Genomic DNA, 16,226 nt, shown 5'->3' on the forward strand with positions numbered 1-16,226 from the left:
TTGCTTCAGGCTACACTGCTTTTTTTTTTTCTTTTTTCCCCGTTAAAAAATAATAAAAATGTTACACTCACATTGTTATAAAGTCAAATAATACCATAAAGCTTATAATGAAAAATTGTGCGTGATCTTCATACCCACCCCTCAACCCTCCCCCGCTCCAAACTCTTTTGGGTATTTCTTCTGGCATTTACTGACATTAAAAGACAATATGCTTACATGGTTTCTTTTTATCAATTTTGGACATTTCCTTTTGAACTCCTGTATGTGACAGATGAGGATTCAGCCCTCTTCCGTCACTCTAGGACCCTGTTTTCTCTCCCTCATGCAGTTCAGATATAATCTTTGACTGAATCAAAATTCACTCTGAATTATTGTGTCTTGTTTACTGCTAAGCTGAGCACTGAACTATAATTATACTTCCTTTCTTATACACACTTTTCTTACTGGAGATATTAATAATTTTATTTGCTTAGTTCTCTACGCCACTATTTTCTACATTATCAAATGTATCAGATAATTTACCTCTTCCATTTATTTTCCTAAAGACATAAGTCCTGGAGCCCTCCATTCTCTTTTTCCAACCTTTGTACATGCTAAGCTGTCATCCCAGGATTTTCCTTTATAACCATCATGGCAATTGTCTTTGCCTCTCTCCTGCGTTGTATCTCCTGCTTTACGAATCCCATGTCTTTCTCTTATTTTATTTTATTTTTTCACTCTCTCATTTTGGTGGCACATTTGGTGTAATAGCTTCCTGGAAAAGACGTGTGGGATGTAATTTTTTGGGGACAATTTACAAGCCTCAATATGTCTTAATTTCACACCGTGTCCTTAAGGCTGGGGCATGATCACACCAGAGACCAGAGTGTTATGTGCCCAGACATTATCTACCTCCAGCCCCTCACCGGGAAGATGCAGAAGCCAAGGTCCAGAGCAGAAATAAGCCACTTGTTCAAGATCTCTCAACAAACTGGCTCAGTCACTTTGTGACCAACAGCCTCTCTCCCTGGAATGAAACCAGGAGAGAGAACATTCCAGGTATGACTTCTTGCCTCTAGGGTGAGCTCTGAAGTGGTAACTGGCTTTGTGACTTTAGGCAAGCCCCTTTCCCTCTCTGGGCCTCAGTTCCCCCCCTGAAAAATAAGGGGTTGGTTTCTACACTCAAGCATGCATCAGATCCACCTGGAGGGCTTGTCCAAACCCAGACTGCTGGGTCCCACCCCCAGAGTTTGTGGTTTGGTAGGTCTGCGTTGCAGCTGGAAGATTTGCATTATTATGTGGTATGTGAGGGACACTGATGCTGTCGGTTCACGGATGCATTTTGAGGACCACTGGACTAGATGATTTCTAAGCCCCTTCACCTCTGATGCTGACTGAGACTTTCAGACTCCACTTGGCCCTCTCTTACTAGATATGAAGTCTTGCTGGCTTCTCCGTTCCCGCACAGCCTTCAGCTGCCTCATCACAGCCTTCAAGCATGAGGGGGCTCCCCGCAGCCGTGGCACTGGCAGTAGGGGAGGACCACTGCTCAGGTCTCACCCTTGGAGCTCACAGTTCCCTCCTGGGCCCTCAACCTCCCTTCCCTTCACATGCTGCTTTGCCTGAGGCCTGGGAGCCCGTCCAGACCACTGCGCCACCTCTGGAAACAGGCCGATTCTACCTTTCCTCCTGACCCCTCCAAATCTTTAACCCTGGGAACAGATGAAGGGGAGAGAAGACCAGGCCTCCCCTGCCAGGGAGAGGAGGGGAGACCACAGCACAGCGCTGCGCGGCCACTCGGGGGTCTGGCCTAGTTCCAGCTCCAAGGCTCACCAACCTGGTGACTTTGGATAAGTTACTTTCCTTCTCTGGACCTCAGAGAATAAAGGTCACAGAGGTGCCCCTGGCTAGGTAGAGATGATCTAGTACCAGATACTGCCTTAAATAACATGACATCATATAGTAACAAAGTTATTGTCTTTTCAGTTTCTGTAATCCTGATGAATTGAAGAAAAAAGTTTCAGTTTGGTGATAGTACATTTTTCATGCCTCTATACCCCTTTCTAATATCACTTTTGCACAAAGAACACTGTCTTCTGTGGCAGTGCACACCCATTATTAAAGAATCTTGAGCAAGGCTCCACAAATAAGCATGGAAACCTTGGAAACCCCCAGACAGGGCCACAGCGCCAGGGACCCTGGGACAGAGCATCTGCTAGGACGCAAGGAAGGCCTGTGGTACGACGTAAAGAAAGGGACTTGACAGGGGCACAGGTTAGGTCTGGGTATCTAGCCCTTGGGAGAGGGTGCAAAGAAAGACTTAGTGGGTCAGGGAAGGAGGGTGTTAAAATCAAAATTCTCACCTGAGCACCAGGACTCACGAGAGGCTGCATGCTCAATTGAGAGGTCAGGCCAAAGTGAAGAAATGACAAAGGAATAGTTTGAGAGCTCATTCCATAACTCTGGGCACTCTTGGATTTTACTGAATAAAATGCAACCCGTGTGGTGGGGAAGGGGAGGAGGCGTGGAAATGAATCTGAGCCCTGCCTCTGGAAGCTGGTGGGTGGGAAAGTGGCTGGTTGCTGCATGAAAGGGGGAAGAGAGAGCTCTCAGTTGCACAGAAACCGGGCTGACTGCCTTCTCGCCTGCCTTCTCTGGTAGACAGAAGGTGCCAGACATTCCGCAGCCCCAGCCGGCCTGAGCTGGAGGCACCAGGACAGAAAGTGAGGGGCCCAGCAGTGATAAGCATGCAGGGTGGATGCCCGAAAACCAGAAGCTGAGGGTGAGGCCTGGACTTGCCGGCAAAAGAAAGTGTGGTGGCCCGCTTCACGGCTGTTACAGTCAGAGGGCTCAACCTGGGAACCGCCAAGGAGCCCGCAGAAGGCCCCCAACAAAAGAGACATCCCTGTCTGCCAGGCCCAGAAGGGCCGAGGAGCTTAGCCCTGTTCCTGCCAAGAAACAAGAATCCCCCTGCTGTCTGTCCCTTTACTTCTCCTTCCCCTCGTTCCTTCAGCCTGGAAAGAGGTGAGCTGAGAAGGGGGGCAGGTGGTCCAGCCAGTCTTACACCTGCACTGGGAGACAGGAAGAAGTCTCACCTTTGGTGCCACCTGGGCTCCACATGGGCTGCATAAGTGATAGTGGGAGGTGGGAGGCAAACTCGGTGGAAGTTACATGCATGATGGACTTTGGAAAACTGTCCTAGGCACTCCCCAGGCCCCAGGAATCTCCATCTCCTTCCCTTGTCTACTTGATGAGAATCTTACAAAACTGGTCTTAGTGTTACTTGTGAGCTGGGACACATCTGGGGCCCCAGAAGAGAAACCGACTTCTCAAAGCAGGTTTGAAATAGTTTGGAAAGTTGCAACCTGCGAATATTTGGGACAAGGGAGGGAGGGAGGGCGGAGGACGTGAGCTGAGAGGGGGGCTCACTGAGTGATCCCACTTAGTGATGCTGGCCCAGGGTGGGCCCCAGTGGCGGGGCGGAGGCTCTGGAACACGCAGGGAGGAAGGGATTTCTCAGAGCTGGAGCCTGGAGGTTCCTGAAGCAGCTCGAGCCAGGAACTGTTTTGGAAATAAAGGCGGGGAGACTAGGTTCTGGTTCCAAACCTAGAGGGAGGGAGCAGAGTGTCTCCTTGCCTCCGGGGCACCTCTGAAAAAACCAGCTCCAAATAGCCCTGCTCCCAGCCTACTCTCCACACCACAGTGGTGAAAAAACCTGGGGATGAGGGCTTGGAGGGGGGCCAAGGCTGCAAGGCATCCAGACAGGTGAACTCTTGCTGGGGCTTAAAAATAAACTTAGAATGACAAACTTGAAGAGAGCCCCAACGGGCCATTTAAGCCAACCTCATTGGTTACTGACAGGGAAACTGAGGCAGAAGCAAACTGACTTAACTGGACACCTACAAACTTCCAGGCACTGTGCAAAGCTCTTTACTGGAATTATTTTATTTGAAGTTTACAATAAACCCTATGAAGGCAGTAAACTTATAATCCCGTTTTTCAGAGGAAGAAACAGAGGCTTGGGGACTTCCCTGGTGGTCCAGTGGTAAAGAATCTGCCTTCCAATGCAGGGGACGTGGGTTCGATCCCTGGTCGGGGAACTAGGTTCCCACATGCCGCGGGGCAGCTAAGCTTGCGCGCCACAACTACTGAGCCCGCGAGCCTCAACCGCGAGCCCACATACCCTGGAGCCCGCGTGCCACGACTAGAGAGAAGCCTGCATGCTGCAAAGAAAGATCTCGCATGCCTCAACGAAGATCCCGTGTGCCACAACTAAGACCCAATGCAGCCAAAATAAATAAATAAAATATTAAAAAAAAAAAAAAGAAACAGAGGGTCTGAGAAGTGAAATGATTTTACCCCAAATCACACAATTCGAGTACTGGGGAGAACATTCAAACGTGTGTCTGAGGGGCTCTGAAGACTACATGTAATGTAGTATGCCTTGTTCCCTTCTCTGCTATTTTTTTTTTTTCCTGTTTTATAGAAAAGTAAACTGAAGCTCGGAGAGGTTAATTTGCTCATGTTTAAACAGCTTGTTCATGGCAGAAGTTACATTTGAACTTGGGTTTGGCAGACCTTAACGCCCAAATGCTTTCCATTATGTCAGTGTTTTTTGGATTTTTCTTCCTAAATATCTGAAATTACAGAAGAGACCTTGAAGCATAGGCCAAAGCCACACACAGCAACAGAGAAATTTCTTTGATGTCTCATCTTTTATTATATCATATAAAATACATGGTTAAGAAAATGTAGAAGTGATGCTTTTTCTCCTTCAGGGTACTTGAGATTGATGCTTGAGGAAACCTCCTGTCCTTTGAGAGGCCCACACGTGGTTTAGCCAAGGTGATGGGGGGCAGCCTCTGAGCCCTGACATCCCACCATTGGGATGCCCCTTTGGAGTATTAACGGGGTGTTCCCAGGGGCTGAACCAAAAGACCAGGGTGTACAAAGCACCTCCCCTTCAGCCCCATCACCTCATTCCTTGCTTAGAGCCGTCAAGAGCCTCCAGCCTTGTCTCTTGCTGCCTCCACTGGCACTCTCCAAGCCCAAGCCAGAGAGATCCTTTATAAACATAACTCAGCCACATCACTTCCTGGACGGTCTTACTCCAGTGGCTGCTGGCTGCAAATAGCAAACCCTTGATGTGGCCCTAAAGGAAATGGTCCCCTGCCTCCATCCTAACCCTGGTTCTTCCCCTCTCTTCCTGCACTCCCCCCCATTTCAGGCGAAGCTCCATTTCACCCTTTTGCCTGCAATCCGGGGGCCCACCCTCTTGGCATGCTGGCTCTTTATCTATTGTGTTTCAGCTTAAATGTCACTTCCTCCAAGGCCTTCCTCTCAGACAGCTCTCCCTTTGGAGCCCAGCTCCTTGTCCTGTCTTTCCAGCCCTTACATCTCACCCGTATTCACTGCATTTGTCTGCTTGCCCACTTACTGGGCCTCTCCCGTTAAAATGGAAGCCCCATGGGAGCAGGGACACCAGCTATATCCCCAGGGCTTCCAACTTCTTTGCTCATAGTGGGTATTCAAGAAATATTTGCTTGGTTAATGCGTGTTTGAGACCCAGACTCCGCCCTGAAGAAAATTCACGGTGAAGAGAAAAAAAGGCTGTGGCCTAAATCCAAAAGGGCCCTGATACCCCTGGATTCAAAGAAGTTTTCTCCTTTCCCCAGTTTTTCTAACCCAAACCCGATCCAATTCTAATCCCTCCTTCCTTTGACCTCCTAGAACACAGGGCCCCTACCCCCATTCCAGGGAGGGGGCTTGCAGAATATTTTACATACAGCAGGTACTCCATAAATGTCTGTTCAACTGATAAGAAAAAATAAGCATTAGTCCTTCTTCACCTTTAAAAAAACGATCTTAGTTCCTAAATTGTCCTTGCTGGTGTAAGTTGACCAGGGAAGGCTGCCTGGTAGTCTTCCTGCTGAGGGGAAAAAAATGTTACTTGGCCCAACCCCCAAAATGGAATCATGAGGTGCTAAGCTGGGATGAAGTTCTTTAGTCTGGTTTTAATTTACCCAGTCCCTGGGTTCCTCATCTCTGAGTTAAGTAGCTCATGATTCGTAAAGACAAGTGTTCTAGGAAAACACTAGACGCTTAAAGGGCCCCAGCCTGAGGTCCCCTGTCAGAGGCGGAGCCTTCCTCCTCCTTGCTCTTGCCCTTAGCTCTCAGGACATGAACCCCTGGTTCCCTCCCAAGGGCCCTCTATTCAGACTGTGATGTGAGAAGGGCCAGCAGTGCGGATATGGGTCTCTCAATGCCTCTACCGGAATGTGGAAACTCCAGGGACACTTGTCTGGGCCTTGAGCAACGTGGCTGAGCCTGAGTTCTGGCACAATCTCCCTTGGAGACCGGAAGATATAAATTGTGCTCAAATAAATTTGACCTGTTGGTTATGAGGATGGACACACTGACAGGTAGGGATGGTGTTTCACTCAGTGACTAAGAGCTGTGGGAAACACAGCCACTTAGTTTCCTCAACTATATCCAATGGAATAATAGTATACCTACCTCATGGAGTTCATCCAGGAATAATAAGATAATGTATTCAAAGCTTCTAGCCCCGAGTGTGACACAGTAACCCTCTCCCTCAGAAGCCGTCAGATAGCTGCCTGCCCCACGTTTCAAGTCTCAGGGCTAATACCTCCTCAGAGAGGCCCACCCCTGCTTGTTTGCTCAGACCACCCTGGTCCTCCTTCCAAAGCACTTGGCCCGAGTTGTGATTATACATTTTTTGTTCCTTGGCTCATTAACTTTCTGTTGTCTGTCTTCCCCCTGGAGTGGAAGGTCCAGGAATGCAGAGGCCCTGCCTGTCTTGCTTTCTGTTATGGCCACAGCTTAGCACGGGGTCTGCCCTGCCCACAGTAAGAGCTCAACTCACAGCTGTTCAACGGCCTTGAATGAAATGGTCACTCGTGTAACAAAAGAGCAAAGGGAGCAAAAGGATGACAAAACCACACTTGGCTACTGAGGGAAACCCAAGGAGAACACTGGTCTTGGATTCAGAACATGTGGGTCCCAGGCCTGGTTTTATAACTCACTGGCCACGTGGAAAAAGTCATTTCCTCCTAGCCAGGCCTCATTTTCTCACCCGTAAGATGGAGATCATAACCCTCACCCCATCTGCCTTACAGAGTTCTCCTGAGAATCAAACTAGATAACCAATGTTGAAAGCAGAACACGATACAAAAGTTAGAGCCTTGTTTAAAATCGTAACTGCCACCAACTGCAGCGGAACTAACAGCGTGCAGTCCTGACCTCCCACTAGGAGCCCCTGGAGTGTTTCAGGTGGAGGACACCTGAGCCTGATGCAGCCGGGCAATTCTCCCTGCGTTTGCAGTTAAAAGGAAAGGGCTGGTGATGGGATTGGGGTGACGCTTGCTCGCAGATGAAGCTCACTGAAAATTCGCTTTGATGGGAGCGAAATTTCCGAAAACACCCCATGCCCTCCCTGAATTCCAAGAAGCAAATTGGAAACAGTTTCTCTGAGAAGCTGACAGAGGCCGATGGGAGGAGAAAGGGTCTGGCTGCCGCTCCTCCCGCAGTGCTCACGGAACCAGTCCCCTTTCCTGGGATCTGGAGACCGATGCCCATTTGGAAACACTCCAGCACTGAGTCTACATACAGAGGATTAAAAGTCATGGGGCCCACTTGCCAAGAGGCCTCAGAAAATATTTGATCTGCTGTTTTCTCCTCCCCCCACCCCCGTGCCCCTGTTTTTGGCTCAGTCTAGATAAAGAGGTCCAATACCAAAGCAAGACCTAATGACGGAGCAGGAGCCAGGATCTCGCGAGGTTTGTCTCAGCGGGAACTCGAACGGCACCGCGGAAGTCAGCGTGGTGGGCCCTGCGTTACCGCCGCCAAGGTGTACTTTCTGACAGATACGCCCAAACTCTTACACACCAACACGCGTGGCATGTGATGTGGTGGGCGTGGAGCCCACCCTCTGGGTCCCTGGCTGCTTCACGTGGGACTTAAGTCCTCGAAGTGAGGGCCAGAGTCAGGCTCCCGGGCGGCTGAAGCCAAAGCCGTCAAGCTTTGGACCTGCCCACAGCTGTTTTCCGCCCTGGAGACCAAGGACCGCAGTGAGAGAAGCAGGCAGCTGATGTGTGGGGTGTGAAGACGGGCGAGGAGGCCCGAGGGTGTTCAGAGCCCTGTATCCAGCTTCTCCTGAGGGCCGGCCTCCAAGTGGCCGACCAGAGCGCTGCCCAATAGGAGGAGGATGTGAGACGCATGTGTCATTTTAAGCGGTCTCACTGCCACGTGAAAAAGGTAAAAAGAAGCAGGTGAAATTAATTTTCATATGTTATTTCACCCGGTATATCTCAAATATCATCATTTCAACATGTAATCAATGTAAAAATTGTTGAGGCATTTTACATTCTTTAAGTGCCACTAAGTCTTCGAAGCCCAGTGTGTATCTCACACTTGCAGCACTGGCCACGTTTCAAGTGCTTGATAGCCACCCGGTGGGTATTGTATTAGATGGAAGCAGAGTTGCTGGAGTTGAAATCCCACCAACTAGCTGTGGGACCTTCTACAAGTTACTTATCTTCTCTCCCTCATCCTCATCCTCTCCAAAATGAGGACGATAATAATAGTACGTACCTTAGAAGGTTTTTATGAGGATTTAATTTTCCTAGAGTAAGGCCTGCCATATGGGAGAGATATAAAAGCATTAGCTATTATTTGTCCTTCTGAAAAGCAAACAAGATGATGGATGTTGAAAGCAAAACATGATACAAAAATTCAGACCTTGTTTAAAATTGTCACCAACAGCAGTTCAGCCAACGGAAGAACACCCTGATCTCCTCCATGAGTCCTGTGGCATTTCAGGTGGAGGCCCCTGTAGGCTCCTAATAAATTCTCCATTTTCAGGTAAGATAGTTTGAGTTTTATTTCTGTCTGTTGCTACCAAAGGAGATTCCTAGGGAGGCTTGGCCTTCACTCCTGCCGTTCCGTCCTGAGGGAAGGATGAGGGTGTCTGGCTTGGCCCTGTACCCCTGATCCACTTGGTTTGTTCAGGCTCCACAGTACAGAGATAGGTGAATCAATGGGAGAGTGTTTATCTCATCAAGTGACAGGAGGCCAAATGGGCTATCACGTATGCAGGTACTTGGTACCATGGCTTGGAAAGACTGCCTAATAAATGGTGTGGCTTATTCTTATTGCCTTGGAGGCCAGATACTGGGGATCTGAAGATGAAAAAATGTGGTTGCTGCTTTTAAAGGGCACACCATCTGGTTATACTGAGGGTCCCACCTGGCCTACCTATACCAGGAGAGAAAGCAAGCCTTGCTCCTCTTTTCTCTTTGATACAGGCTCCCCTGAGGAGCATCCAGGACCATACAGAAGGCAGGGGAAGGAAATTTGGGGGTTAGATGATTCCTTGGAAAGATGTAGAAAGGACTGTGCTTGAAGATCCAGGAACTGAGGGAGAGGAACAAAGTCTGAACTCTGAAGGGCTGGGGAGAAAAAGCTAAGTTTTTTCTTTTTTTTTTTTTTTTTGCGGTACGCGGGCCTCTCACTGTTGTGGCCTCTCCCGTTGCGGAGCACAGGCTCCGGATGTGCAGGCTCAGTGGCCATGGCGCACGGGCCCAGCCACCCCGCAGCATGTGGGATCCTCCCGGACCGGGGCACGAACCCGCGTCCCCTGCATCGGCAGGCGGACTTGCAACCACTGCACCACCAGGGAAGCCCGCTAAGTTTTCCTTGACTTCCCTGGGCTTGCTGGTTTCCATGGAGTCTCTTCCAGTCAGGCTGTGATGGGCATTCAGGGTAACTCTGAAGATCTGACACAATGCTAGCCTTCGAGAGCACAGAGCTGAGCTGGTGGTTAAGTAATGGTTAAGAGTCATTTTCTAGCTGTTTGATCTCTGTTAAGTTATTTAATCTCTCAGTTTTCTTGTCTGTGAAATGGGAAAAGCAATGTGTATCGTCTTATTTGAATCATTTGAATTTGAAATAGCATGGTATAAAAAAATTTATTGTTTCACTTTATGTGTGAACGTTTGTCAACAACCTTGCAAGGCTATTCTAATAGGTAAACAGAAATTCTCATGGGTAAACAGAAATACCTGCCATCCTTCAGCTGTATTGAATTACACCAGTTTGAATTATTTGAGGTCTTGAGGAATGTCTCCATGAGTAATTTGATTGCTCATACTTCCATTATAGAGTAACTGTGAATATTAAATAGGATCATTCAGTAACAGCCCACAGTAAGCACTCAGTAGTAGTAGTGTTATTCTGATATAATTGCACTATGTGAAAACAATGAGAGATATAATGGGAGAAGGAATAATGAGCAGGCCTGGGTCTGCTGTTTCCTCATCTGTAAAATGGTGAGAACAGTGAGCTTGTGAGGAGTTGAACAGTTGTGAGCTTTGGGATAAATGGCACCGAAGGCAGTTGTAACAGCGGAGGTGATTTTACAGCATGGCATGAATGCAAAGGTGCAGGATTTCTACGGGTGTGCCCTACTTTAAACAAGGATGTAAAATTGGAATTTTGTCATTCAGTGATCAGATTTTTGTTAAGATTGTAATGTGCAAGGACCTCTGGCTGAAAACTATGGAAGATGGTCCTGCCACCGAGGAAGTTATAATCTAGACAAGGGGTGACCAGCTGGCTTATCAATGACCTTATGCAAACCATAGACTGCACCATGCTTCTGGTTTTTTTTTTGTTGTTGTTGTTGTTGTTTTTTTAACGTTTGAAATTGTTGCCAATGTAAAATTTGGGAGATTTTATGTTAAAATCAAGATTTCAAAATAAAATACCTAGAATAAATCTAACCAAGGACGTAAAAGGCTTGTACTTGGAAAACTGTAAGGCACTGATGAAAGAAAACAGATGGAAAGATATGCCATGCTCACGGATGAAAGAATTAATATTGTTAAAATGACCATACTACCCAAGGCAATCTACAGAGTCATTGCAATCTCTATCAAAATACCAATGGCATTTTTCACAGAACTAGAACAAATAATCCTAAAATTTGTGTGTAAACACAAAAGACCCCAAAACAATAGCCAAAACAATCTTGAAAAAGGGGGACAAAGCTGATGGTATCATGCTCCCTGATTTCAAACAATACTACAAAGCTGCAGTAATCAAAACAGTATGGTTCTGGCACAAAAAGAGACACTTAGATCAATGGAACAGAATAGAGAGCCCAGAAATAAACCCACAGTTGTATGGTCAATTAATCTATGACAAAGGAGGCAAGAATATACAATGGGTCAAAGACAGCCTCTTCAATAGATGATGTTGGGAAACTGGACCACTTTCTTATACCATGTACAAAAATAAACTCAAAATGGATTAAAGACTTGGAATCATAAAACTCCTAGAAGACAAGATAGGCAGTATGCTCTTTGATATTGGTCTTAGCAATATTTTTTTTAATATGCCTCCTCAGCCAAGGGCAAAAGTAAAAATAAACAGATGGGACTACATCAAACTAAAAAGTTTCTGCACAGCAAAGGAAACTATCCACAAAATGAAAAGACAACCTACTGAATGGGAGAAGATATTTACAAACAATATATATGATAAACAGTTAATGTGCACAATATACAAAGAACTCATACGACTCAACAGCAAAAAGACAACCTGATAAAAATTGGACAGAAGACCTGAATAGACATTTTTCTAAAGATGGCCAACAGACACGTGAAAAGATGCTCAACATCACTAATCATCAAAGAAATGCAAATCAAAACTACGATATCATCTCACACTTGTCAGAATGGCAGTTATCAAAAAGACAACAAATAAGTGTTGGCCAAAATGTGGAGAAAAGGGAACCCTTGTGCACTGTTGGTGGGAATGTAAATTGGTGCAGCTACTATGGAAAACAGTAAGGAAGTTCCTAAAAAAATTAAAAATAGAAATTCCATATGGTCCAGAAATTGCACTTCTGGGAAAATGCACATCTGAAGAAAACAAGAACACTAATTTGAAAAGGTACATGCACCCTTATGTTCATTGCAGCACTATTTACAATAGCCAAGATATGGAAGCAACCTAAGTGTCCATTTATAGATGAATGGATAAAGAAGATATATATAATGGAATATCACTCAGCCATAAAAAAGAATGAAATCTTGACATTTGTGACAACATGGATGGACCTGGAATGGACCTAGAGAGTATTATGCCAAGTGAAATAAGTCAGACAGAGAAAGACAAATACCATATGATTTCGCTTACATGTGGAATCTTAAAAACAAAACAAATGAACAAACATAAAACAGAACAGACTCAGAGATACAGAGGACAAACAGATGGTTGCCAGAGGGGAGGTAAGGGAGAAGATGGGTGAAACAGATGGAGAGTGAGAGGTACAAACTTCTAGTTATACAATAAATAAGTCACAGGAATGTAATGTACAGCATAGGGAATACAGTCAATAATATTGTAATAACTTTATATGGTGACAGATGGTAACTAGACTTATTGTGGTGATTATTTTGTAGTGTGTAAAAATATTGAATCTCTATGTTGTACATTTGAAACTAATACCATAACTCAATTATACTTCAAATAAAAAAAAAAGATTTCCAGCTTTTCTTGAGAATCTGGAGGATCTGCAGCATTCTGGCAGGGCACCAATTGGCTACCTCTTGGACAAGGTGTTATGGGCTGAATTGTGTTTCCCCAGAATTCATATGTTGAAGTCCTAACCCCCAGAAGCCCAGAGTGGGACTGTATTTAGATATGAGATCTTTAAAGAGGTAATTAAGGTCAGACAAAGTCATATGGATGGGCCCTAATCCAATATGACTAGTATCTTAATAAGAAGAGGAGATTAGGACATGACACCCAGACCAAGGGATAGCCATGTGAGGTCACAGTCAGAAGGTGGCCATCTGAAAGCCAAGGAGAGAGCCCTCAGAAGAAACCAAATCTGCCATCCCCTTAATCATGGACTTCTAGCTTCCAGAACTGTGAGAAAATACATTTTTGTTGTTGAAGCCACCCAGTCTTTGTGACTTTGTTATGGCAGCCCTAGCAAAGTAATACACAGGACCTATATTCTTCAGGGTCAAGTCTTCACCACTCCTAAATGTCATGCATCCTGTTCACTTACGTATCATGCACGGCCTTTGTTGGCGTATGATCTAGAGGAAGAGGGTATTCTCCATGTGTTTGTTCTGCATGTATGTTCTTATTTCAAAGCTCTGATGTTCGTTTTCTCCTGTAATTCTCCCCACAGTTCTAAGAGGCTGATGCTATCATCCCCATTTGGCAGGAGAGAATACAGAACTCAGAAAAGTGAAGTCATTTTTCCCAGGTCAAAGCTGGGATGTAACCCAAGCCTGTTGATTCAGGGCCCAGGGCTCGTGCCCCTCTATCACGGCCCCTCTGCTTGGGCACAGGACCCATGCACATAAAGCCTTAACTAACAGGGCAGCTGCGTGTGTGTGTTATAGAAGTAAGCCAGTTACAGCAACGCACAAATCCAAAGGAAGATTATTTCCTTGAAAAAAGATTTGGCATAGAATTCCCTTCAAAAGTAAACCTAGATTAGAATTTGATTAACAGAAATCTGACTTATGCGGGAGTTCGCCTCATGGAGGTAAAGCCAGCTTGGCAGTCCTCTGACCTGGAGGAAGGAGTGGGGGAAGCTGTGAGTATATAAAGGGTCTGTGTTGCCCCATGATGAACATTCAGGAGTAGAAAGCACCAGACACTGGGACTGTAGGAAAGAAGGTCCAGTCATCTGTGTCCAATCTGCAGGTGAAGATGAGAGGAGGAATAGCAAGATAGGGAAGAATGGAGGGATTTGCAGAGAAAGAAGTAACTTCTTGGGGGAATTTGCTGAATATTTGATGGAGGCAGAGTAGGTTTGAGATGCCCCAGACTTGTGAAAGAAATCTCAATTCATTTGTGTAATGACACACTGTACACGGGAACAAAGTATACGCACATATGGAAAGATGGCCAGTGTACACTGTTAAGTGAAAAAGCAAGTTGCAGCAGGGAACGTCAAGTACGATTTATCCTTGAGTTTAAACAAGATAGACACAGATAAATAGAGATGTGTATGTATGTTTGTGGGGGAAATTCCTGAAAGGACACACATCTTGTTAAAGGGGTTACCTCCCAGAATTGGGAAGGAGTGTGTGACCTTTTACTTTTCACTTTCCACCTTTTTGTACTGTGTGAATTTTTTAAGGTAAGCATTGTCAGTTTTGTATCATTTAAAACAAAAGGTAACCTGAAGGCTTAAGGATTGGAAGACGGTCAAGGCTGTGTCCCTGTTAGGGGATGGGGAGAAGTAAGACATCTGGGAAGAAAGGAAGCCTGTGCTGCTCTGGATGTATTAGAATGAAGGGCAGTAGTGAGGTTCTGGAAAGTGTGGAAGGTTTGCCGAGCGGCAGTTGAAAGTGAGCATACTGGATATGATTACCAGATAACGGAATGAATCAGAGAAAAGCTGTGCAGATGGGAGGGCAGAAATGGAGGAGCAGAGAGGACTTGGAACACTAACTGAGCATCAGCCTTGGATTGGCACATATAGGACACTGTCGTTGCTATTGCTGCTGGTTCAGTGGGGTCTCTGGGAGATGGCCAGTCTAAGGAGGTGACCCTTGAAGGGTTCCACGCAGGAGAGTTTTGCAGTCAAAGGGTAGAGGACCATTGCACTGAGGTTGTGCAAAGGATTCAGGCTTTAGGCGAGAGGCCTGGGCTGGGAGGCTGCAGGGAGCCAGTGCAACCGTTTAGTTGAGAGGAACAGCCCTGGAATAGGGCAGTGGCAGTGGGGATGGAGAAATAAGAACAAAGTAAATAAGACAAGGCTTGGAGACAAGTAGTGGGGAGGGAGAGTGAAGAGAGTTGTGAAGAAATGGGTGCAAACCTCAGCTTGCCTGTCTGTATGATATATTTGATTAAAGAAATGTTGTCAAGAGTCAATTAGATAATGCACTTGATAAGTAACTATGATTGTTAGCTCCGGTATTGGGCTCAGACTTACCAGGCTTCAAATCCCTTTACCACCAACTACTAGCTGTGCAACCTGAGCAAGTCATTAACGTCTCTGAGCCCGGTGCCCCTTCTGCAGGTGGTGATAACCTGTTGTCATGGAAACGAAAGAGCTTAAGTGGAGGGCTGGCAGGGCCTGGCACAAAATAGGTGCAAGACAAATGGTCGAACTATTACTATCAACGATAAAACCTCTGAGCACAGAGCCTGGCACACGGTAAGCGCTCAATAAATGTCAATTCATGTTGTAATTCATAAGGCTGCCCGGCCTGCAAAGAGGGGGTGTTGGCAGTACCCTCCCTCCCACCTCCTCCTACCCGCGCCAGCACCGCGCATCCCCCCTCCCCGCCCGCACTTTCCATCCCTGCCGGAGGGTGGCGGGGGTGCGGACTGGGCAGACCACGCAGACACTTACCCTCAGCGCCGCCGGCCACGTCCAGACGGGTCTGCAGCCACGAAGCTCTGGGCCGTCCCGCCTTCCGTAGCTGCAGCCCAGCCGGCTCCCGCCCCGGGCATACTTTTCCCATCCCGTCATGGGCGGGAGAGCTCTCCGCCGGGTCACGTGGGCCGGCCCGCAGCGAGGCGCGCTCTCTTGGGCATCGGTTGGGAAAAACCTTTTAGCTCCGGCAACAACTTGAGTATGTCGATGCATCGCTCTGTGCATACAACTTGTCAGTGCATTTGAAATTTTCTGTGCACGAGAGTGATTGTTACCCAGGCGTTTGCAAGTGCGTGGGTATGTGTGCATGTGTTTGAAGGGGCATGTGTGTTGCTTGTACATGAGCATTCATCTCGCTGTGGATCTAGGGGTTGTGCTGTGGGCATGACAGCTTATAACAGAGTACCTCTTCCTGTGTACTGAATGTGCGTGTACTTGAGAGTGATTAGGAATCGTGTGTACATGTTTAGTTTTGTGTGTGTGTGTGCATGCATAAGTGCATGTGCCCAAACATACATCAGGGCTGTGTCTGCACGTATATACGCACATATCCAAGCTTGCAGCTTGGTGTGCGACAGAAGTGTACTTCAGTTTCAGTGTGTACACAATAGTTGCTGGATATATGTGTTGGGTGCACGTTTAAATGTGTGTATGAGTCAGCAGTAACTTCATATCAGTGTGTATGTGCATAATGCTGTGTGGCACCTGTTTGTGCGGTGGCTCATTCTGTATGTGTTTATATGTATATGTGCCTTGGTGTGGATTTGGTCCATAATGTGAGTGTGCACATACATAATAGTAGGCACCCCTG

The sequence above is a fragment of the Delphinapterus leucas genome, chromosome 3 (assembly GCF_059928025.1).
Source record: "Delphinapterus leucas isolate spDelLeu-1000000601 "Yukka" chromosome 3, BTC_Dleu_Yukka2, whole genome shotgun sequence".
Taxonomy (NCBI): Eukaryota; Metazoa; Chordata; class Mammalia; order Artiodactyla; family Monodontidae; genus Delphinapterus; species Delphinapterus leucas.